Raw genomic sequence first — 25,420 nt, 5'->3', positions numbered from 1 at the left:
CCTCAATAAAAGCATTGAATTAAAAACATTCTTTTTTCCTTTTTAGTGAACAGAATAATTTTACAGTTGGTGTGAAAGTCGTCACTAATGTAAGGTTTAGTGAGGTAAATAATAAACCTCAGCATCATCTAAAAATGTCAAAATGTCACATTAACAATATCTAACAGTGTCATCTAGACAGTGATACATTTAAATGTAGAAAAATTTAAATCAAAGTTTAATTTTTGAATAAAGCACAAGATTAAGTGTCAAATATAACCACCTGTAATCCTGTCTCATTTTGGATGTGGAGAGAGTAACTATTCCAAAATTCAAAACGGCAAATAAACAGAAAAATGAACAAGGGAAAAAAAGAAGAAGATGACAAAACATTACCAACACCATTGATAACACTAACATTATTAGTAATACAGGGAAGACAAAAATAGCCCTCCAATGCTCCTCCTCCTGTTAGTTGTATTAAATAGCTTCTCCACCTTTGTCTCTCCACTCAGTTCTTAGCCCACACTGACAACATGCTGGTGACTCTCTGTGCTCTCATCACTGCTCTAACAGGTAAAGAGTCTAAAATATACTAAAGAATAGACCTCATGCTACATTTAAATGTCAGTGTGTTTCTTGTTACTTTATGTCTTCATGTTGTTTGCAGGTGTGAGTGGTGTGACGGTGCTGACACAGAAACCTCCTGTTTTATCAGTGAGGAAAGGAGAGACAGCCACCATGGACTGTAACCTGGGGACTGGTACTAATGCTGCTGCCTGGTATAAACAGATTCCAGGAGGAAGTCCTCAGTATGTGCTGAGGATGTATCATGGCTGGAGTTCTCCAACCTATGGCTCTGGGTTCTCTGCTCCAAAATTCACATCTACTCATCAGTCAAGATCAGATTATCGTTTGATCATTAAAAATGTGGAGGAGGGAGACTCTGCAGTCTATTACTGTAAGACATGGGACAGCTCTGTTAATGAGTACGCATCACAGTGATTTACACTGTGACAAAAACTTCCTCACTATTACTTCTGCTTTTTGTGCACAAACTCAGTGCACCAAAGGCACACAATTAGTTCTTAAACATTGCTCTGTTAAATTTATTCATTGTATTTTTTTCCATTCCCACTTTCAATTTAAATAAACAAAGCACCAAAATATACACAAATTATTCACACATAAAACCTCACATCATCAGCTTTTAATATTATTGTGGTGTAAAATATGTTTGATCAAAAACATTCTCAACATGTTAATTCTAAATCAGATTCCAAGCTGTAGACTCTAGTTGCAGAGAGAAGAAGCATGTTATTGAGGTAGAAAGAGAATGTAAACATATACAGATAAGTGAATTTCTCTGTGTTTGTGTATTTCTATTTTTTTCTTTTTTTCTTTTTTTTTTTAAGGTAATCAATGTATCAATCTAGTGTAATGTATCTAGCTTTATTTGCTGTTACAAAAACCCGGAATATTACAATGGAGAAAAACAAAACTGGAATTTAGAAAAACAGAGCTAGAAGTTATCAGGAGCCACAGAGAAAACACATAGCAATGAGGGAGTATGATGGTACAACATAACAACAGACAGAGGAAAACACAGGGCTGGGTCCAGGGTATAATTGGCCATTTTTGACTACTTTTGATTTTACCTCTATATTTCACCTTTAAAAACTGTTTATCTTGCCTTGTTTGGTATCATTATTTTCAGCACAACCTCAAATATCTGAAATTTGAGTTATTTTTTTCATTTTGGCATACTATATTAGCACAATTGATCTAAATTCAGACAAAAAAAATTCAAAATCCAAGTAGAAAAAAGTTATATTTTTTACTGTAAAACCCACAAACTTTGGTTCAGATCTCTAGACTCATGTATTTCTAAATTCCTTTGGAAAGATAAACCCCCACGTATCAGCTTAAAAACATTACAAAGGACCAAGGATAAAGGAGGATTAGATCTGCCTAACTTTAATCACTATTTTTTAGCCAACAGGCTTCAGTTCATCTCTAGATGGTTTAAACACACCTTCTTAGATGAGCCCTGGCTAGATGTAGAACAGGCACTATGTAATAATCTAGAAATTTCAGACCTACTATTTATCAGCTCAAACATCAAAAGACATGAATGTTTTAAAAGCATCAACATCAGCTCTTCTCTGACAGCATGGTGGGAGTTTCTAAAAATGACAGAGTCCTCATTAATCCCATGCAAACGTACACCTATCTGGAATAACCCTGACATATTACAAAACAATAATATGATTAATTTTCCAGAATGGAGTTGTAAAGGAATTAAATACTTAGAACATATATTAGAGGGAACAGAATTTATTCCATTTGACAGACTAGTTATACAATATGGGATCAACAAGAAAAGATTTTTAGAATATCAACAAATTAAATCCATAGTAAAAAAGAAATTTTACCTCAGTCAAGCTGAATTACAAACACCACCAAGTGCGGTACACTTTCTTACTCTTAAATCCCCCAAATTATTATCTAAAATATACAGAACACTTTCTAAAATAGATGAATCAATATCCCTTCCTATTGCAAAGTGGGAGGCAGATTTATCAGTAAGCTTAGACCAAAACTTCTGGTCTCAGGTATGCTTAAAAACCTTTAAATTGATTAAAAATCCCAGTCTGCAATTAATACAATACAAATTACTACATAGAGTGCACTATACTGGTCATCGGATGTTCAAGATGGGCTATACATCTTCCAACAACTGCTCACACTGTCAAGGCAATACACCAGACAATTACATCCACGCTCTTTGGTTCTGTCCACCAGTGCAGAAGTTTTGGCGTGAGATAGGTGAAGACTTATCAAAGTGTCGGAAATGTAACATTCCAGCCTCCCCTTTAGTGTGCTTGCTGAGCAACTTGGATGAGGTCACTGCAGAAATAAACACAGCCCACATTGTTTTTACAGCCCTATGCATTGCCAAGAAAACGGTCCTCCTTAACTGGAAAAATAAAAATAATCTTAATTCTAATCAATATAAAAACCATCTAATAGATCACATTAGTCTTGATACAGCCTCTGCCATCACATTTGATCAATCCCTTTGGGCTCCTTTGATCGGCTTCATCACCTAGTGGGGGTGGGGGGTCATGGTTTGGTCCTGCCTTCACTATTGTGGTTGATGTGGAGGTTGGGACGGGCTTAGGGCGCCTGGAGGACCCCTAGAGACGTTATCCCTGGAGGGCTCAACCCGGGGGGCTGTGGTCATAACCTGGTTAGTGGCTCTGGTCGCTCTTAGAGGGTGTTCTCCTCGTGGCTGCGTGCAGCGGGGCTGGGGGATGGTCTGTACTGGCGGACGTAGGTTACTGGCCTGGTAGCCTGGCTGCCCCTGAGTGGATCCGGGGCAGGCGTGGGGGCTTGGGGTTCGGGGGTGCTTCGTCTCCGTGATGGGGCTCTGGCTGGGCCTTGGGGGCTTCGGTACTCGTCGGTGTGTCACCGAGATTGTGGGCGGGTGGGTGCACGGGGGCTCAGCTCTGGCGCAGGGGGCCTCTGGTGCATCAGCCTAACTGGGGGGCTCTTCAACTGGCAGGGAGGTTGTTCCATCCTTGCAGAAGTCCACTCTGCAGGTGGGGGAGAGACATAGGAGAGGTGGAGAATAAACCTAACCTGGGTGTCTGTTGTCTTGTGTAGTATGGAGATGATTGAATGTTGGGGTGGGTACAGTTTCCTCTGCGGTGGGGTAGGGTGGGCTTCCCCAGGTCCTGTGGGGCTTGGCGGTGCTGCTGCCGTAGGCCTCGGTCTGGATGGGCCTGGGCTCCCTTGCCTTGGTGGGTACCAGAGGACGGGGGTGCCTACTGGGGTCAGCGGGGGAGCTGGCCCTAAGGAGGGGCATCTTGCCCCTCCCTTCTTTTCCTCCCCATCCCCGGCTGCCTCCCTCTTCCCGCTCCACCACACCCACCCACACAGGTAGGGCCTTGGGGTGGGGATGTGTCACCAGGGTGCAGGGGAGGCACCTCTGTCCCCTTCTGGCCACCTGTGCCTCAATTTTATTCCACAACTTAGACATCCACATTATTCACACTCTCATAACACACACATATATATAGGGCCTTGAGGATGACCACGTTAACGGCGTCCAGTGGACGGTCTGTGTATTCAACCCTACCTCTGGCACCGGTGCCCACCTCTCAATTTTAAATCCATGTAGACATTTAGGGTTCTCGGGAGGGGCCGTGCTAACATCTGCTGCTCTCTGGCAGCAGCACCATGCCCTCCCTTGTTTTAAATGCACTTTAGAACAACACGCAGCAACACTACACATGAGCGGGAGGAGGGAGGTATGGGGTCTTCACACACCCCCATTCTCTACTAGCCATCGGGGCGGGGGACTGGGAGGAGGTGTTGGCTGTCCGATTGGCCTCCCTGCTGCTGCGGAGCCTGGGGCGGTCTGCTTGCCTCCACCCCGGGGGAAAGGGTCACATCTCTTGGGTCTGGGTGCCGTTTCCCCCTCTGGGGCTAAGGGTACCTGGACCCGGGGTATAGAGTATGTTTGGGGAGTGTGATTGTGTGTACATGTCCATGTATGTCTATCCCTACGTTGGGTGAGTGCTGAGTGTTTGTATATGTGTGCATGAGGGTGGGAAAGCATGTTTGTGTCTGTGTGTGCCTGTTTGTCTGTGTCTATATGTCAGGTCGGGTCTTAGACTCCACCTCCCTTGGAACTCCCAGGCCCTCCAAAGTATGGAGGCCTATCTCCCCTCACCGCACTCCCTGCCGGTAACTGATGCCCTCAGGGGTTGGTGCATTGGTGGTTCTTGGTGTCCGGGGCTGGGCGCTCAGGTATGCACCAGCTCACTCCTTGGCGGGGCCTGGTGCCTGTCGCTCGGTCAGGCCTCTTCCGGGGCAAAGGGGGCCCTCGGGCCTCCGGCCTCGGGGCCTGCAACTCGGTTCACTCTGGCACAGCTGGCTGCCGGCAGAGCCAGCAGGCACGCCGGTGCAGCCCCCTCTGGCTTCTGCTCCGTGGCTACTGGGTGACCCCTCGTCTGGGGATCTCCTCAGCCCTTCCCAGGAGGGTGGCACGGATGCCCCTCCGGTGGTCCTCCTTGGGCTCTCGCACTCTGGGGCCTCTGGATGTCTGGAGCCTGGATCTCCTCCATGCCTGCTTCATGCCCTGGGGGACGGGGCTATGGCCCTCCACACCCTCTAGCAGACCATTCATTACATGGAGAAACCTTTTGTATACAAGCGCGCTGATCCACACAGGTGTGCAACCGGGTGTTCAATGTTCGTAGACATAAACTACACCTTTCTTAGCTGCTACTTCAAAGCACATTGTGCGCTGTCTGTGCTGCACAACAACATTCAATATTTAGTATTTACTGCTGTTCACACTTAGCTAGATTAATGTGATGGTGTTGTGTTTAGTATGTTGCTTTGTTTTGTTTTTTTTGCTTGTTTTCTCTTCTTTTTCTCTCAACAGGTGATCCAGGAGATTTTTTTTTCCTTTGTCTTTGTAAGTGCCCTTTCTCACTGTCCCTTTTCCCTTCTGTTTTTCTTTTCCTTCCTCTCTTTCTTTCTCCCTTTCCTATCCCCCAGTCATGTCTGTCCCATCTGTAACAACTGAAAATAAAATAAATAATAACAACAAAGTTTGATCAAATGGACCAATACGGCAATGCCATGATGATGCATTTGGCAAAATAAATCCATTTGGTATCCTTGTTGGTCTTCAGACAACAATTCTGATGGCTAAAGAACCAAATGGGACAGACAAAAAAAAACAAACAAACAAACAAAAAAAAGACAAAACAAAAAAACCCCCCACAAACATGTTTAACGAATCATTTTCATAACTTGAAATGCAAATAGAAATTGTACATTTCTAAAAATTATGCACAAGTTTTGCAAACAACAAAGTTATATGGTACTATTTACCTAAAAATGCAGCAAAGGCCTCAGGCTTTTTTTATATAACCATTTAAAACTATTTACTGAACAATCAGGTGTTCTGCATCAAATAAGAAGGCACACAAATTATTTGTGCAAGTCCAAAAAAATAGTTTGTGTTCAGTATAAGACAAAAGAGAACACCACAGGCCTAAACCCTGCAGGTCTGACAACAGGAGGTGTATCAGTCCTGTTTTCCATGTGGGAACAGCATTTACACTGGAATCTGCCTTTGATGGCTTTTTTGGAGCAAATGTGACATTCAGCAGTATAACTGACACACAATACAAAACAATAACTACACAACACACGAACTATAGCCTCTAAAGACGCTAAACGTCACTAATGTCTCACATATCGCTCTCTCTCTTTCTTTCGCTCACCCGCTTTCCGTCGTGGGTGTCGCTACTAAAACTTCCCCTTCTCCCTAAACAACCAAGTGCCACATGTTGGCATATCATTTTTTTGATTGGCTGACATGGTAAACTTTAACACCAATACCTGGGACTGGGTGCAGTTTCCCCCTCCAGAGGCAAGGGTACCTAGACCTGGGGCTTAGAGTACGCTTGGGGAGTGTGATTGTGTGTACAGTGTCTATTTATGTCTGTCTCCACGTTGGGTGAGTGTTGAGTAATTGCATATGAGAGCATGAGGGTGGGAATGGATGTTTGTATCTGTGTGTGCCTGTATGTCTGTGTCTATATGTCAGGTTGGGTATCAGACGCCACCTCTCTAGGGACATCTCAGGCCCTCCAAGATATGGAGGCCTATCTCCCCCCACCACTTCCCCTGCCAGTGGCAGACGCCCTCAGACATCGGTGCATTGGTGGTTCTTTGTGTCCGGGGATGGGCGTCCAGGCACACACCGGCTCACTCCTTGGTGGCTGCTTGTCGGGGCCTGGAGCCTGGGGCTCGCTCGGGCCACTTCGGGGGTGGGGTGCCCTCAGCCTCTCGGCCTGGAGCTCGGTCACTCTGGCACAGCTGGCTGCCGGCGGAGCTCACGGGCACATCACTGCAACCCCCCCTGGCTTCTGCTCCGCGGCTGCTGAGTGACCCCCTCATCTGGGGCTTTCCTCAGCTCTTTCTGGGATAGTGGCGCGGCTGCCCCTCTGTTGGTCTTCCTTGGTCTCTTGTGTTCTGAGGGCCTCTGGATGTCTGGGGCCTGGATCTCCTCCATACCTGCTTCATGCCCTGGAGGACTGGGCTGTGGCTCCCCACACCCTCTAGCAGATCATTACATGAAGGAACCTTTTAAATACAAGCGCGCTCATGCTCACAGGTGTACACATGGGTGCTCACACACACAAACTACACCCTTTTTGGCTCCTACCTCAAAGCACACCGTGCGCTGTCGATCTTACGTGCTGCACAATAATGTTTAATATTTAGTATTTACTGTTATATATCCTATAGATCATCGTGATGTTGTTTATTATGTTGCTCTTTTTTTTCTTCTGCTTGTTTTCTCTTTTTTCTTTCTCAACAGGTGATCCATTTGATTGATATATGTATTTTTTGTCTGCTTATTTTGTTGGTTTTTGTTTTTTGCCCTTTATCCCTGTCCCTCTTCCCCGCTGTTTTTCTTTCCCTCTTTCTTTCTCCCCTTTCTTTTCCCCAGTCAAGTCTGTCCCGTATTTAGCAAATGAAAATAAAATAAAATAAACAATAAAAGGTGAATCAAATAGACCATTACGGCAAGGCTGGGATGGTCCATTTGGTAAAGTAAATCCGTTGGGCATCTTTCTTTGCCTTTAGACAATAATTTTGATGGCAAAAGAACCAAACGGGACAGGCAAAAAAAAAAAGAAAAAAAAAAAAAAGAACAGTGTGGAATTCAAACCCGTATGTCCAAATCTCAGTCTTGACACCACCACCTCCTCTCGCCTACTCCTTCTTGTGGCTCTCCTCACTCCCACCCCCCTTTGAATTTTATATAACCACCTTCCCCCCTTCTGTCTTCTTCCCACTGTTTCTGCCATCTACCCCTCATTTCTAGCTTAATAATACTCTTTACTTCCTCCTGAACAAAATTCACCGCCAGATCAACTATCTCATGATTAGTGGCTTCCTTTGCTAACCTATCCGCTGCTTCATTCCCCCTTACCCCATAGTGAGCCGGGACCCATACAAACACTACTGACAGACCCATCATATGTATCCTGTAAAGAGTTTGCTGAACCTCTAATAAAATATCTGACCTACCTTTCGAATGACCATTCTGTAGACTAACCAAGGCTGCACTTGAATCTGAACAAATAACTGGTTTCAATGGCCTCAAATCTTCCACCCACTGTACTGCTAATAGAATTGCTATCATTTCTCCTGTAAACATAGACAATCCATTATTAATCCTCTTCCCAATTTTTACCATAAAGTCCAGAATTACAGCTTCAGTCTTTTCTTCCAACTTCAACTTTTGTCTCGTTATGTCGGATTAGCCCCAGCTGTGTCTCCCCAGATGTTTCCACTTCCCTCATTACCCATCTGTGTATTTAAGCCTCTGTCTCCTTTTGCTCTTTGTTGGGTTGTCTGTTTACCTTGTGTCAAACCATGGCATGTCGCAGAGTTTTTCATGTAACTGTTCAGGTTCATGCTCAGGTTTTGAGTTCTTCACGTTCATGTCTCTCATCACAGCTTTCATAGTTAGTTTAGTTACTTCCCGGTTTAGGTCTTAATTTAGTTTTTGCCTTTGTTTTTTGTTACTTCATTTTTCAATCAGCCATAATAAAGGCTCGCTTTTTGTTAAACTTTAGACCCAGCTCCTGTGCGTCTGCATTTGGGTCCACGCACCTCAAACACATCGGCCATTTTGGCAGTGACAAATAGACACTCACCAGCCATTATTGAAAAAAACAAAACAAAAAAAACTTTAACACCAATAGGGAAGGGGTGTTTTTTCTTTTTCTTTTTTCACTCGCAAGCGGAGAGTGTTTGCTAGCGCTGTCCGTAGAAAACGCCGTTTTTAACCATTCTTTCCGCTGTAAACACCGCTGTTTTGTTCAGAAAAAACAAAACAGCCGTATTTTTTTATCATAACTCTGCTTTTTATGTGGCCCATTGACACAATTCAAAAACTGGTATATAGCTTGAAGTCCGCACTTTCAACCCAGGTTGAAATGGAGACTCTGAGTCGCTGCATCTTGTAGCTGTGTCGTCTTAAATTGGTCATGTGATTTTGATGCACCGGCACATCCGTCAACCCCAGAGGGTTAAATACACAGGGTGTAACGAGGGAATCACACACAGGAGGAGAGCACATCTGGGAGCAATCACACATAACCAGACGTGAAGGAAGCAAAACTGGAAACATTAAGAAAGGACACGAGACTATCAAAGTAAAGCAGGAGAAGGCACAGAGATACAGACTTGACACAAAAATCCGGCTGACAGTGGAGACAGAGCGAACATGGAGCACAGAGACAAGAAACAAGGAACGGCAGAAAGAAAACACGGAGGCAGACACTAAACACAGGCTGAGATAAAGAGTAAGGGAGGGAGAACTAAGGTCACTGAGAACTTGAAAGGAAACCAAAATCATGAACAACAGTAATCAAAGAATATAAATCCAAAACCTGAAACACAAATACTGAGTCGCAGACCCAGTACCGTGACATATACACTGATTAAGTCATTTATATTTGTTTTTGAAGAGCAAATACAAAGAAGGAAGATTATATGAAATAACTGAGATTGAAACAATAATGCTCATATATCAGTAATGTCGGTAATTTAAGTCTTTTATAAAAGAAGGCTGTTTTGCTGAAACTCCTCCACTTTCAGTTCTGCTCTCCTCTGTGTCTTTATAAGCTTCATTGATTACCAGTTCATAATTAAACAGGCGGAGACAGGAGACTCTGCAGTGTATTACTGATACACATGATGACATGACAATAATGAATAAGTATCACAGTGATTCGGCTGGGACAAAAGGTACTCACTATTACTTGTGCTTTTTGAGACTGGTCCATGTTAAAATAAAAGAGCTATTAAGAAAGCTCAGTGTAAACCACTACCTTGAAACCTTTTCCACATTTGTCAAAACATGAATAGTCAGTCACCTCAGGTCTGTGATGAATGAATCCAACCTGTGTTTGTGTTGATGCAGTGAGAGTGTTGACCCAAATGCCTGCTGTCCACATAGTTTCTCCAGGTCAACAAGCTGTTCTCAACTGCAACATAGAGCGATATGATGGGAATTATGTTAGATGGTATAAACAAGTTCCTGGAGGGGTTCTTCAATATGTTCTAAGATTTCATCATTCTGACAGCTCACTTGAATTTGGAACAGGATTCCCCTCAGACAGGTTCAACTCTAAATCCTCATCAAACATTGATTACCAGTTCATTATCAAGCGAGCAGAGACAGGAGACTCTGCAGTGTATTACTGTCAGACATATGATGACTCTGCTTCTGTGTACGTATCACAGTGATTCAGGCTGTGACAAAAACCTCCTCATTAGTACTTCTGCTTTTTGAGAAACTTTCACTTACAGATTATAGATCCATCAAGACAACTCTAAGGAAAATGTACCACCTTCAGATAATGTGTTTTTAAATACTGGATTTCTAGTTTTTGTTCTTTAATCAGAAGTATAAAAAGGAAAACAATGAAACAAGTTCAAAAATTATCAGATGAACCAAATTACAGGTTCTCTCAATCAATTTGCAATTCTCACAGCAGAAAAGCCCACTGTGCATGCTCGTCTCAGAACAGTTAGGACACTTTTAATAACACAGACTAATCTGTGCAAAAGACACTTCAACAATGAAACTGTTTCACATTTGTCAAAAACATCAATAGTCAGTCAATTATTTATTAATTATTACTCTGCGATGAATGAATGTAAAACTTTGACTACACTACAGTCATCAAAATGTTAAGTTTTTGTTTTTTTTCCTCAAAATATTACTGATCATTGAAAGAGTTCTGCAGGGTGTAAGCCTAATGTAGAACAAAAAAAAAATTCAGAAACAAAAATTTAATGTGAAGAATGTCTTTGAAACATTACATAGCTGCTGAAATGGAGAAGAGCAAAATAATACTCGTGAAACTCTATGCATGAGAAAACAGACAAAGAAAACACATAACAGTATAGTCCAGTAAAGTCACACTGCATACATTCAGCAACCACTTTATTAATTATGCCTCTTCCACTGCTCACCACATCAGCAGCAACTCAAGGCATTTAGGCACGCAGGCATAAGACTGCTGAAGTTCAAACCGAACATCTTTGAAAGCACAGCACATCTGACCTTGAAGCAGATGGGCTACAGCAACAGCAAGAAATTTTAACAGAAATTTTATAGACACTACTCATAGGTCTAACTGTTACATTCCAGCTGCAGTTTAACTGAAGTGTCGTTAACATCCAGTTAAACAAAAATACAAAGCTATAGTGAAGTTAGTTTAGAACGTTTAGACCAGGGGTCGGCAACCCTGGGCACGCGTGCCACAGCTGGCACGCGAAGGGTTAACTTATGGCACGACCATAGCTGGACTGGCCCGGTGGGCCAATGGTGATTTTTCGTTTTTATGGGCCGATGGGTTTTTTTGGGGGTTTTTTTGTAACGGCATAAACAATGAAAGGTGGTGGATTGGCCAGATGCTGGTTGATGTGTAAAAATAACTCAGTTGTTTGGTGGTGGCTATGGCGGAGCTTCCACAGAGGCAACAGGTGTGCTGACTTTTTACCGTCAGTTACAATAACTCGTACTGCGTACTAGCTAGCATGACGGAGTTTCTTTACAGCTGGGTGGGTGCTATGATGTTACTGATAGTGAACTTTATTTTATTCATAAGGTTAGTTAGTAGAGTTGCCAACCGTCCCGTAAAAAACGGAATTGTCCCGTATTCAGAGAAAATATTATGCGTTTCGTATTGAGCTGAGAAGGAACACAGTTTGTCCCGTACTTCAGCTAGAATGGAAAAAGACACAAAGCTGGAGTTATTCTGTGTTTACGCCGCACAGCTGCTGCTTCTCTCATTCTCTCCCCTCTCTCTCCTGTTGCTACTTCAATCATGAAACTGATCAATGATCAGCTGATGCAAGTCCCGTCTCTCTTGTTTTTTTATTGCCCACTTTGCGCCAGAAACAGGAAACCAGCAGATGTCGCGCTAAACAACAGCAGCACGTTTAAGCTTGATCAGCTGTTGTTAGAATTAATTTAATATTAATTTCTAGTATTAGTTGATGTTTGCTGGAGCCACAGCTGTAAAAGCTGCTGGTCATGATATTGGTTTGGATATGTGGTGAGAGGGAAACATGAAGATGAAACCAGGAGATGTTCTTACTGAATCATCAGAGCTGAACAGGTGAAGGAGAAACAGGTTTACCTTTTAGGTGACATGAATGAATTGAAGGGATCTTATGAACTGTTTCTGAGAGACAAATAGCCAGTGTTGGGGAGTAACGGAATACATGTACCGCCGTTACGTATTTAAAATACAAAATATGAGTAACTGTATTCTGTTACAGTTACCGTTTAAAAAGGTGGTATTTAGAATACAGTTACTTTGTTGAAATAAATGGATTATACGGCGGTATTTTCCTGTTTCATATTGTGGCGGGTCAGGACTGTTTGGGTTTTGTTTGTTCTGTTGTTCCAGGCGGCAGCGTTACGGTTGCCATGGTTACAGGGCGACGCGCACTCTCTCTGCGACTGTGTGTTTCCTGGGTGAGAGAGCGCCTTTTTGTTATTGTTGTTGTTGTGCTAAGCTAATAGGCAGAATGCTACAGGCATAGCCCTAAAGCAGGGGTAGGCAACCTTTTTGATGACGAGTGCCATCTAAAATTTCCTCAGAAGTCAATGTGCCATATAATTGCATTGGCAATAAATTTAATAACGCTCTATAGTAACAGTTGCTGCACTGAGCAGAAAGCTCCTGAAGCATTTGAAGTGTCGGAATGTGGAAATTTCAACATCGCTTGAAAAAACTGCCAGCTAGCAACATCCCTCTCACCAGTAGGCTAAGTGATTTTTAGCCAATTACAAGTTGAATCTGGTAGTTGGGGTTGTTAGCTAAGATACCGTCATTAAGAAGCGGCACAACTAATGTGTCTATGCGAGCTAATTTGCGATTTGCACCGCTGGCCCGACCATTTATTTTTAAATGCACCTTCTCAGATTAATTCACTGCGTGTCGTGCCCAGGGCTGGACTGAGACAAAAAATCGGCCCGGGCATTTTGACTAGAGACCGGCCCACCAGGTATTATAGGAAAAGCCATAAAGCCTTTGAATGAAAACAAACGCTGTTGTGACAGTGATGTACACTGTCCTGTTGGTATATGTATGATTTCTATACGTGGTACATCAGATAAAAACTTTGGTTGTAAGATTCAGATAATTATTTAATAAAAGCGATACATTTTAAATGAGAATAAGAAAGAAAAGTATTTCTTTGTGCCCCTCTTTCCCTGTTAATGCCCTACCTGGCCCCCCTGGCAAAACTTTGCTAGACCCGCCCTTGCACAGTTACCAGCTGTCAGCTACTTAGAAAAGGATCCTGGTGTTATTTGTCTCTCAGAAACAGTTCATAACTTCCCTTCAATTCATTCATGTCACCTAAAAGGTAAACCTGTTTCTCCTTCACCTGTTCAGCTCTGATGATTCAGTAAGGACATCTCCTGGTTTCATCTTCATGTTTCCCTCTCACCACATATCCAAACCAATATCATGACCAGCAGCTTTTACAGCTTTGGCTCTTGCAAACATCAGCTGATACTAGAAAGTAATATTAAATAAATTCTAACAACAGCTGATCAAGCTTAAACGTGCTGCTGTTGTTTAGCGCGACATCCGCTGGTTTCCTCTTCCTTGTGCAAAGTGGGCGATAAACAAACGAGAGAGAAAAGCCGATCAGCTGATCATTGATCAGTTTCATGATTGAATGAGAGAAGAAGAGGCAGCTGACAGCGTAAAGACACAGAATAACTCCAGCTTTGTCTTTTTCCATTCTAGCTGAAGTACGGGACAAACTGTTCCTTTTCACCTCAATACGAAACGCGTAATATTTTGTCTGAATACGGGACAATTCCGTTTTTTACGGGACGGTTGGCAACTCTACTAACTAACCTTATGAATAAAATAAAGTTCACTATCAGTAACATCATAGCACCCACCCAGCTGTATAGAAACTCCATCATGCTAGCTAGTACGCAGTACGAGTTATTGTAACTGACGGTAAAAAGTTAGCACAACGAAAATAAACTCCACCTAAACTTAGTTTATATTTGACCCAGATAGACTGCAGGTCATAACTTCTTACCTGAAGTTCAGTTCACCTGACACTCGGACCGGCGGCCCCCTCAGGTCTCTCCTCCTCCTGCCTCCCCTTTCCCTCATCCACCGGCTGGCCTCAGTGGAAGCTCCGCCATAGCTGCCACCAAACAACTGAGTTATTTTTACACGTCTGCCAGCATCTGGCCAAACCACCAGCTTTCATTGCTTATACCGTTACAAAAAAATAAAAAATAAAAAAATCTTTGGCCCATAAAAACGAAAAATCACCATGGCCCACCGGGCAAATGCCAGGTATGACCGATAGCCAGTCCAGCTATGGTCGTGCTATCAGTTAACCCTTCGCGTGCCAACTGTGGCACGCGTGCCCAGGGTTGCCGACCCCTGCCCTAAAGAATGTAGCCTCACGGGCAGTGTAGTCCGTGCTGCAGGGAGAATGGACTGCCATACCCATTATGTGTCTGTGAGCGCGAGGAGGGAGAAAAAGGTGAGTGGAAAAGTACGAGTTATCGTCGAGCAGAAACGGGAGCTGGAAGCATGTAAATATAATAATAACCACTGCAGCCAAGAAGAGTGCCTGACGAGCCCAGTTGTAAGTAAGCTATTAAGACTCGACTGTACACCGTGTTCGTGTTTTCCTCCGAAACAATAAGTTCTGTTGGAGAAGCCTTTCAACGCCTCTCTCTGTCTCAAACTTGACCCAGACAACAAAGTAAAGCTATTTTTCGGCTACGAGCCCGACACGGAACCCGATGTATTAGCCAGAGGTCCCTTTACTACGGATCGGAGCCGCGGACCTTCAGTAATAGTAATAAATCACACAGCAATAGTACATTCATGTAGTTGTAAAAAGCATGATAATATATTAAGTAATCCAAAGTATTCAGAATACGTTACTCTCTTTGAGTAACGTAACGGAATATGTTACAAAATACATTTTGGGGCATGTATTCTGTAATCTGTAGTGGAATACATTTTAAAAGTAACCTTCCCAACACTGCAAATAGCACCAGGATCCTTTGTAGCTGACAGCTGGTAACTGTGCAGGGGCGGGTCTAGCAAAGTTTTGCCAGGGGGCCAGGTAGGGCATTAACAGGGAAAGGGGGGCACAAAGAAATACATTTCTTTCTTCTTCTCATTTAAAATGTCTAGCTTTTATTAAATAATTATCTGAATCTTACAACCAAAGTTTTTATCTTACGTAAAATGTATAGAAATCATACATATACCAACAAGAAAGTGTACATCACTGTCACAACAGTGTTTGTTTTCATTCAAAGGCTCTATGGCTTTAATACCTGGTGGGCCGGTCTCTAGTCAAAAATGCCCGGGCCGATTTTTTGTCCCAGTCCAGCCCTGGGCACGACACGCAGTGAATTAATCTGAGAAGGTGCATTTAAAAAAATTAATGGCCAGGCCAGTGGTGCACATCACAAATTAGCTCGCATAGACACATTAGTTGTGCCGCTTCTTAATGACGGTATCTTGGCTAACATATATACAGTCAGTGAAATATTTAAGAAAAATTGTGTATGTTTCTGTTCTGTGTCCTGTGTACTGTTTGTTTGTATATGTGTCTTTTTGCTGCTGTTACAACCAAATTTCCCCTTGTGTTAATTAAAGGATTATTCTATTCTATTCTAACAACCCCAACTACCAGATTCAACTTGTAATTGGCTAAAAATAACTTTGCCTACCGGTGAGAGGGATGCTGCTAGCTGGCAGTTTTTTCAAGCGATGTTGAAATTTCCACATTCCGACACTTCAAATGCTTCAGGAGCTGTCCGCTCAGCGCAGCATCAGCACCGCGTAAATACACGGATACATCCGAAGACTCAAGACTGATCAGACCAGAGAGCTTTAATGAGCAGCTGGATTTGTCTCGCATTAACTGGCTGATTTAATGCCAGTTAATGCGACATCGAAATGCAGCTGATTGAACTGAAAACCTCGACTCTGTGGGGGTCAAAGTTTGGAGAACTACGAACGCAGCTGGAATCCACAGCTGTGCGTGTTCATGGAGCTTGGATTTTCACCTGCTGGACATCACTACCTGACAAGTTTAACTGTCTTCACAACATTGCAGAGGCCTTATTGACAGTATTTGGCTCTACATATCTGTGTGAGCAGATTTTCTCTCACACGAAGAGCGTCCTCAGGTAGCCGTCTGAATGTTGGACACTCGAGACTTGTGTCTCTGAATGGGAGACCAGAGATCACATTAACATGTGTATCTCTGTATTAACAAACATGGCATATTGGCCCAGTTTATTTTTCTTATCATTGTTGTGAGGAGACCATAAATAGCATCTGCATTTTCTGTTGTAAAGTCCATTTGCTGTTATGGAGTTCTTGTTATGGACAAAAAGTGCCTTTTTTTGTTTCAAAATAGCTGATAACTATTCGCTGATAGCTGCCAACATCTGCGAACAAATATAATTCTATAAACTTGTTCTATATAGTGTGTAACTGTTAATATACAGCGTTATTAAATTTATTGTGTTACGATTTAATGTTGTCAGTGTTTTGTTTTATGTTATGTTTAAGGATTTGTTCTCGTTTCCTGTTTTATTGTGAAGGTCTGCGTCTCATGTGAGTGTGTTCAGTTTTACCTCTGTCTCGTCTTGTTGATTATTCCCAGCTGTGTTCCCCACCTGTGTGTAATCTCCCTGTGTTTCCCTGTGTGTATTTAAGTCGCGTCCTCTGTCTTTGTAGTTTGGCTGGTCCGTCTGTGTATCCACCGTGTCTCATCCGTGTGTTTCCCTGCTGCCCAACCGTCATCTGTTTTCTGCTCGCTGTTATTCGTGTTCAGGTTTGTGTTTCTGTTCAGGGTTAGTAGTTTAGTTTTCCCAGTATAGTTTAGTTCTCCGTTCACCATTTTGACCATCACTTTTGTTGTGTTTGCCAGCCATTTTTTAGCCAACCTGGTTGTCCATTTTAAGATAAAGCCTCTTCTCATCCCACAAACTGGTATTCATCTTCTTTTATGTTGCGGCTATGAGCCGGGTCGTAACAGAATTGGGGGCTCGTCCGGGATACATTCTGTCGTCGCTGGAGGGTCCAAGGGACCGCTTCAGCATTCGTCATCGCTGGAGGGTCCAAGGGACCGCTTCGGTATTCGTTCGTCGTCGCTGGAGGGTCCAAGGGACCACTTCAGCATTCATTTGTCTCCACTGGAGGGTCCAAGGGACCGCTTCAGCACTCTGTCGTCGCTGGAGGGTCCAAGGGACCGCTTCAGCATTCCGTCGTCGCTGGAGGGTCCGAGGGACCGCTTCAGCATTTGTTGGTCGTCGCTGGAGGGTCCAAGGGGCCTGTCCAGCCACCATTCGTCTTCGCTGGGGGGGGTCCAAGGGGCCTGTCCAGCCAACATTCGTCTTAGCTGGAGGGTCCGTGGGGCCTGTCCAGCCTTCGTCCGTCTCCGCTGGAGGGGTCCAAGGGGCCTGTCCAGCCTTCGTCCGTCTCCGCTGGAGGGGTCCGAGGGGCCTGTCCAGCCAACATTCGTCCGTCTCCGCTGGAGGGGTCCAAGGGGCCTGTCCAGCCAACATTCGTCTTCGCTGGAGGGTCCGAGGGGCCTGTCCAGCCTTCGTCCGTCTCCGCTGGAGGGGTCCAAGGGGCCTGTCCAGCCACCATTCGTCTTCGCTGGAGGGTCCGAGGGGCCTGTCCAGCCTTCGTCCGTCTCTGCTGGAGGGGTCCAAGGGGCCTGTCCAGCCAACATTCGTCTTCGCTGGAGGGTCCGAGGGGCCTGTCCAGCCTTCGTCCGTCTTCGCTGGAGGGTCCGGAGGACCGCTTCAGCATTCCGTCTGCCTGCAGAATAGCGGCCAGTGCCTTGTGCACTGGTCCTCCAGGACTACAGCATTCATGGCTTTCTAGGTCATGAATCAAACATTTTCATTTGGGGTTAAATGTTTGATTTTTGGGTGGGGGGAAATGTTACGATTTAATGTTGTCAGTGTTTTGTTTTATGTTATGTTTAAGGATTTGTTCTCGTTTCCTGTTTTATTGTGAAGGTCTGCGTCTCATGTGAGTGTGTTCAGTTTTACCTCTGTCTCGTCTTGTTGATTATTCCCAGCTGTGTTCCCCACCTGTGTGTAATTTCCCTGTGTGTATTTAAGTCGCGTCCTCTGTCTTTGTAGTTTGGCTGGTCCGTCTGTGTATCCACCGTGTCTCATCCGTGTGTTTCCCTGCTGCCCAACCGTCATCTGTTTTCTGCTCGCTGTTATTCGTGTTCAGGTTTGTGTTTCTGTTCAGGGTTAGTAGTTTAGTTTTCCCAGTATAGTTTAGTTCTCCGTTCACCATTTTGACCATCACTTTTGTTGTGTTTGCCAGCCATTTTTTAGCCAACCTGGTTGTCCATTTTAAGATAAAGCCTCTTCTCATCCCACAAACTGGTATTCATCTTCTTTTATGTTGCGGCTATGAGCCGGGTCGTAACAATTGCTAATGCAATCATATGGCACATTGACTTCTGAGGAAATTTTAGATGGCACTCATCAGAAAGGTTGCCTACCCCTGCTTTAGACCATCTTCATTTACATTTAGTTTGGATTAATCACAAACATATTTATAAGGCAGAAGGAAAATATAGAAGGGTGAGGATAAGGACACTAGTAAATGTTTGATACTTTTACAACCACTTTTCAAGAACATTATTTTTGTCAGACATGGTGATAAAACATGACTTTGGTAATCCTGATGGTGTGATTGATTGTAGTTATTGTATTATTATTGTATATATTTTTCTATCATTTGTACAAAATCATGATTAATATTGTAGATAATTAATATAGATAATATAGCAAATGACAATTAATACTGTAGATCAAATGATGTAGATCAAACTGACTGACATAATACTCTTGGGAAGGAAATAAACAGTATCTACTCAGTGTCTTTTCTTCTCCCTGGAATTCTGTCAAGAATACTTGAATGTCACATTCAATTAAGCAGGACTCAGAGCTGTGCAGTCCATAGGGGCTTTATTTACAACACCAGGTGAGTTATTTACATATATACAGTGATAATAAGAAGAGGGTTCCAGGGATTCCAAGGGAAGGTCCGGGATCGGGGAAAACCCACTCACACTCCTCTTTGTGCAGTCCCTGACAAGAAACACAATCAATCCAATTCCACACCGTGACTCACTCTCACTCACGGAGACAGAGACAGGTGTTAGAAGAAGTACCAGGGAACACAGGAAAGTACACTAGAGAGAGCCGGGCTACACTAACAGAGGTAAGTACAATGATCCAGGGAGGAACGGCACTCCAACAAGGCCTTCAGTACGGCCTGAATCGATCAGCACTGATGAGGATCAGATGAGTAGCACGTGGGTGTAGAAGCCAAGAGGACACAGGAGACCCGACACCGCCCTGGCAGAAAAGGTGAAGACCGCACCTTAGAGCAGCAAAAGGAGCTCCATGAAACTTGAATTAATTTTAAGTATTTCACATGGTTAAAAGATTAGTACAAGTGCCCATAAACCGCCAAGAGATGATCTGTGAATGTGCTTGAAAATAACTACTGTGTATTGTATACAGTAGTCATGTTAAAAAGACATTTCTTGTATTTTCCTGCTCTATTAGCTGGTCCAAAGGCTATCTGCAAATAGAAATTAAGAAAACTAAAACTTTTTATTTGCAAAAGCAAACAGAAATAGTATTGTCATGGGACCGAGTGGTCTGTACCAAAACTGGACTCTGGCACAGGAACCCAGAACAGAGACAGCAGGTGGTTTAACAATATTTTATTGGTTAGGCTTAGACTTTCGAAATGTGGCAAGGACAAAAGCAGTGAAAATTAGGGCTTGACATGGCGTGGCCTGGGTAACGCGGCTAAGGGAACGCAGAACTAGAGAGAGAGAACGGGGCCTAAGATGCAGACTGGAGCTGGGCAGTAAGCAGTCACACTGAGGAGAGAGGACAACTGAGTTTGGGAAGTAGTGGAGGGAGCCCTGAAGTGGTAAGCAATTTGTATTGCTATTCTTACTTGCAGGAAGAGAAACAGAGCGATGAGAGGAGGGCGATGGGGATCTGGGGTGAGCAGATGGAGTGTGATGACAGGAGGGCAGGCAGGTGAGGCACACAGAGTGATTTCCAGAGTGGTGGCTTGGTATCTTAAGTCTGAGAGTAGAGTGTGACCCAAAGGTTTGAGCCAAGGTGAATCTAGAAACTGCAGCACAAGAAAGTTTAGTTAACAAGATAAATCACAGAGAGGGTTTTGTCATGGGTTGATGACAAATTGGCGGTGAATGAATGTCAGCGTGAGGCTTAAATCACTCTGGCTTGATTGCCTGCAATCGGCTCCAGGTGTGCAGGAACTGGAGGAGGTGGCCCTCCCTAGGGGCGGATCCCAGGTAGGTTCAGGAGCCTCATGGAAATTCCAGCCACCCACCGCGGACCATGACAAGTACATTCCCCTAACAAAACATACTTTGTTATTGATGACTGATGAATAAAAAGAAAAAAAAGAATACAATACAGTTCTAGAATTGTGTTGAATGGAATTATTTTACAACAAACTAATGCCAACAAATTTAACTGTCATGGGGGGTTATGCCGGTGTGTTTGTTGAACAAAAGGCGAGCATTTATTGTGGCTGATAACATGAATAACAAACTCAAATAAAGGCAAACAGGGGCGAGAACTAAATGGAAACCTAAACTGGGAGAACTAAAATAAGTGAGACAGAGATGAGACCGAGGAGCTATGAATCGACTAAGCAGTGGCGGTCCTAGCCTGTTTGGCGCCCTGGGCGAACACTCCCTCTGGCGCCCCCCCCCCATTAACATAAAACTGTTGTCAGAACCATACTGAATTTCACCAGAGAAACACACACACATATGAAGAGAGAGAGGGAGTGCGCATAGTATGCGAACAGCTACCAAACAGCCATCATAATTCGTCATACAATGAGAACAGGACAAATCAACAATTCACAATGACTAATTAATATTAAAATCTGTAACATAATGTATTGTTTGGAGTTTAGTCTGTTACTGTTACTATTTTTACCATTTCTTCTTGGACCAACTGTAACACATCTGCTTACCTGTATCTTTTGCTCGTTTCTCCTCCTCTTCTCTTTTTTCTAAACTGAGGACCTGATGGCTTTGAAATTTTCTTGTCCATCTTCCATTGGTTTAAATTTTGCACTCCAGTATGAACACCCATCCCCTAACACGGGGATCACCACAACATAACCTAAGAGACCTACACCTTAGTTCACTTTGTCTAGGGTGTGTTTCAAATCATGAATACATAATGGGCTTGGATTTACAACATTATGAATGAAATGTGCTCTATTTGGAAGCAGCAGGGCCCCCCTCCCCTTTCGATGGGGTGTGTGTGAGACTTTAAATCATCAAACTGTAAATTATACATTTTAAATTGTTATTGATCCCTTTACCCCTAGTCCTAAAGTGTATATTTATTTTCTTACTCTTCTTATATTTATTGTTTGTTTACTTGCACTGCTGTAACTGGAGTGTCGTCTCGTCTCTCTACTGGACTGTATATAGCGGAGATGACAATACAGTTTACTTTGAATTCAGCAGCAAGCAGGCGCACCGAGGGCTCTCGCGCTCACTTTTCGCGTATAGAATTTCGAAAAAACATCGGTGCAAATTTTAAGTCTGTATCATAATGTCTGGTGTTTTCGTGTTTGTTGGTTTGTTTTTATTTTGTTTTATTTTGCGAGTTGGTTATTAGACGCTGCTCCAGCCAGCCAGAGAATCCCCCGTCGCCCCGCCCTCTCCTCCCTGTGCCGCAAGCAGCAGCAGTGTTGCCAACTTAGCGACTTTGTCGCTATATTTAGCGAGTTTTCAGACCCCCTAGCGACTTTTTTTCTAAAAAAAAGTTGCTAAAAAAAGACGTGAAAGCGCGTATCGCTTTTACTCTCAACAAGCAGCGGGTGCTGTAACGCAGTCAGTTCTTCTTTTACTCTTATGCTGTTTTGTGGATCACAAGGTTTAAAACTACTTATAAACACACACACACACACACACACACACACACACACACACACACACACACACACACACACACACACAAAGTAACTCCACCAGAGTGCCTATTTCGGGTCACTTTTGCCGGTCCAAGCCCGGGTAAAGGAGCAGGGTTGGAATTGTGACATTAAAAAAAACAATAATTGCTACAAGAAATTTAATTTGTAGTTCTAAATAAACTCTAAATGCATTTAGGACGTTTTTTACTCACTTTGTGTCTCTTCCACGATGTTATTTCTCTCTCCAACAACATAGGTTACAATTATATTAGCATGACCAATTATGCAAATTAGGTGATGACATCATTTAGCGACTTCTAGCGACTTTTAGGACAACCAATAGCGATTTTCCTTACTGAGGAGTTGGCAACACTGAGCAACAGGCGCACCTCGCAAACGGAGGGCGCCCTTACTCCCAGCAAATGGGTGATAGAAAACCGATCGGTGCCTATGCCATTCCCAATATGCGCTGGCATGACGTCGGGGCAGCATGAGTACGAGCAATTTTCTTTTATTTTTATTTTTGCCGATGCCCGTGATGCCGCCCCGGGCAACCGCCCATGCCGCCCGTATCAAAAACCGCTACTGCGACTAAGACAACTATGATGACTATGATAACTATGAATACCTGCAGGGAGGTAACACAGATGATCCGACAAAGACTGAAAGGACACACACAGACTAAATACACAGAGGGGAGATTAGGGGAAGTAACACATGAGGAAACAGCTGACACAACAGACCATAATGACACCACAGGGTAAGAGTAAAATAAGCACACAGAACATAGAAACAGGACTTTCAAAATAAACAGGAAACATGACGAGATCCAGACATGATACCAACCTGACAACATGAACACACAAGGGAGAGTAAAACACACGGGGTGATGACACGAAAGGACCTAAAAAACAAAGGACTAAAACAGCCACGTAGGCCTGAGAGAAATTAAGTAGATAAGCTAAAAATGAAACTAGATCACAAATGAATAACAAAATAAAATGAAACTCAAAACACTGGGTCACATGACCCAGGACCATGACATTAATAACAAAAGCACTAATTTGAAATTAATAAGATTTTGACATGAATAAAGATTTTTTGAGTACTTGGGTTTTCTCTTATTTCAATAGCAGTTAACAGTGTTACTAAAGTTAAAATTTAATTTTAAGTGATGAGAAACTGGCCCAACAGTTTTCTTTGAAATGAAAGAAAATGATTCACAGTAGCTGACATCGTATGAAGAAACCTGTAGAATTAAATCCTAGTCATATTTTATTTTGGAAAATTTTAAAAAGAAATTCAGTGTTGGATTGTTATTTCAATATATTTTTGCAGACTGTTTTTCATTACAAATATTCTGTTTATTCCATATTGATTTCTTTTGTTTTCATTGCTTAATTTCTAATTTCTCATTATCTCCTTTCCTTTGATTTTTCTTTTCTTTTAAAAAGAAAAATGTCAGTTCATGTATTTTCAGGCTCCAGCCTCCCTCCTCCTGTCCTGACAGTCTTCCCTTCGCCCAGTGCTGAGCTCCAGTCCAACACAGCTTCTCTAGTCTGTCTGTCCAGTCAGTCTGTGAAATTTGCAGATGTGAGCTGGTTGGCTGGTGGGAGTCCAGTGAGCAGTGAGATCTCTACCAGCACTGCTGTTCAGAGACCAGACTTACCAAATCAGCAGCTCTCTGACCATCCAGACATCAGACTGGAACATGGATAAGGTTTATACATGTAAAGTGTCCTTGGGTTCGCAGACACAAAATTATCAAGAAGTCAGAATGTCCCACTGAATAGTCGAGGATCAGAATGTGCATTTACAATATGCCTCTTTATGCTTCTGCTGTTTGCTAAGTCTGCATGTTCTGTCTACCTTATATACCACGTAAAGATGTAGAGAAACTTATTCATGTATTCATCATTTCAAAAATAGATTATTGTAACTCTCTTTACTTGGGACTCCAATTTTCCCTCCTGCAGCGATTGCAATTGCTACAAAATGCCGCAGCACGTCTCTTAACCAGCACTAGAAGGTATGATTCCATCACCCCTGTTCTTGCCAACTTACACTGGCTTCCTATTAAATATCGATTTGATTTTAAAATCTTATTGTTTACTTATAAAATTCAAAATAATAGGGTGTCTAATTACTTAGCTGATCTCTGTCTGTATAGCCCTAAGAGGGCACGAAGATCATCAGGTCAGCTGCTCTTAGTGCAACCTAGGTCTCGGCTGAAGACTAGAGGAGACCGTGCCTTTGCTGTTGCCGCACCCAAATTATGGAATAATCTTCCTCTTGACATTCGCGCATCTGAGTCTATTCAATCTTTTAAATAACATCTAAAACCCTACTTGTTTAACCTAGCATCCGAGGCTAATTGGAGTGATTTTCATCGGGCTCTGTATTTACATTATGTAATTATTTTATATCTGTAATTTATATTTTTTATATTGTGATTTTATCTGTATTATGGTATTACTGGAAAGCACTTTGGTGTACTTTGGTCTTTAAATGTGCTATACACATACATTTGATATAATTTGATATGATACATGTTAGAAATCAGAGTAAAGCAAAATGTTTAAGTCATGTGTTTATTTGCAGATATTCAGAGAAACTGCTATTTTTCATATATCAATAAAAGCATTGGATATACAACATTTGTTTTACTTTTTTAGTAAGCACGAATACACTTTCAAAGTAGCCACTAACATAAATTCAGAATGTATAACCTGAAATTGTTGCATTTTAGTAACGTGAAGATATGAGAACATAATTAACGTGTAACCACATTTAACTGTTTTACTCTAAAGAAATGCTCTGAAAATGCCTGTTTTTCCATATTTGTAGGCTGGAGATTATCATTACACAATTCTGATTGAAAACTCAAAGGGAAAGGTGACACTGGTTTAAAACGTCGGTTATAAATTTGTAAATAAATCTTCACACTCAGTTAATGAAGCATCACATCTGCTCCTCCCTCTTTTCCTGTCCAGGATGCATCTGCAGGTCTCGGTATCTTTTATAACTTCATGCAAATGAAGTCGTGTCAACTCTCTGTAACATTAGATGGGACTTTCCTGGACTATAAAATGTGATTTATATTATTATATTTTCAGGCTGCATTTCACTATAATTTGATAAATTAAAAGCAGTTTACCTCTTTGGTTTGGTCTATGAACTTCTCATAATAAAATAAACAAAATGGAGTCCAGCTCTGTAACTAATCTTCACTGCAGCTCTACTCGCAACTCTACTCTTATACAGTTCACCTGGTT

At 42.7% G+C, this 25,420-nt stretch overlaps 1 pseudogene and 1 gene segment (V, D, J or C); both read left to right on the top strand.

The window, feature by feature from the left end:
* The window catches only part of LOC134626273 (immunoglobulin lambda constant 6-like), a 33,620-nt gene that overhangs the window by 2,023 nt on the left and 6,177 nt on the right, over positions 1-25,420 (top strand).
* LOC134626272 (Ig mu chain C region-like) lies at positions 507-23,938 on the top strand (annotated as a pseudogene).

Source organism: Pelmatolapia mariae, linkage group LG4 (genome assembly GCF_036321145.2).
Source record: "Pelmatolapia mariae isolate MD_Pm_ZW linkage group LG4, Pm_UMD_F_2, whole genome shotgun sequence".
In the NCBI taxonomy this organism is placed as follows: domain Eukaryota; kingdom Metazoa; phylum Chordata; class Actinopteri; order Cichliformes; family Cichlidae; genus Pelmatolapia; species Pelmatolapia mariae.
The sequence above is the reverse complement of the archived record's forward strand: the minus strand, read 5'-3'. Positions and strand labels throughout refer to the sequence as shown.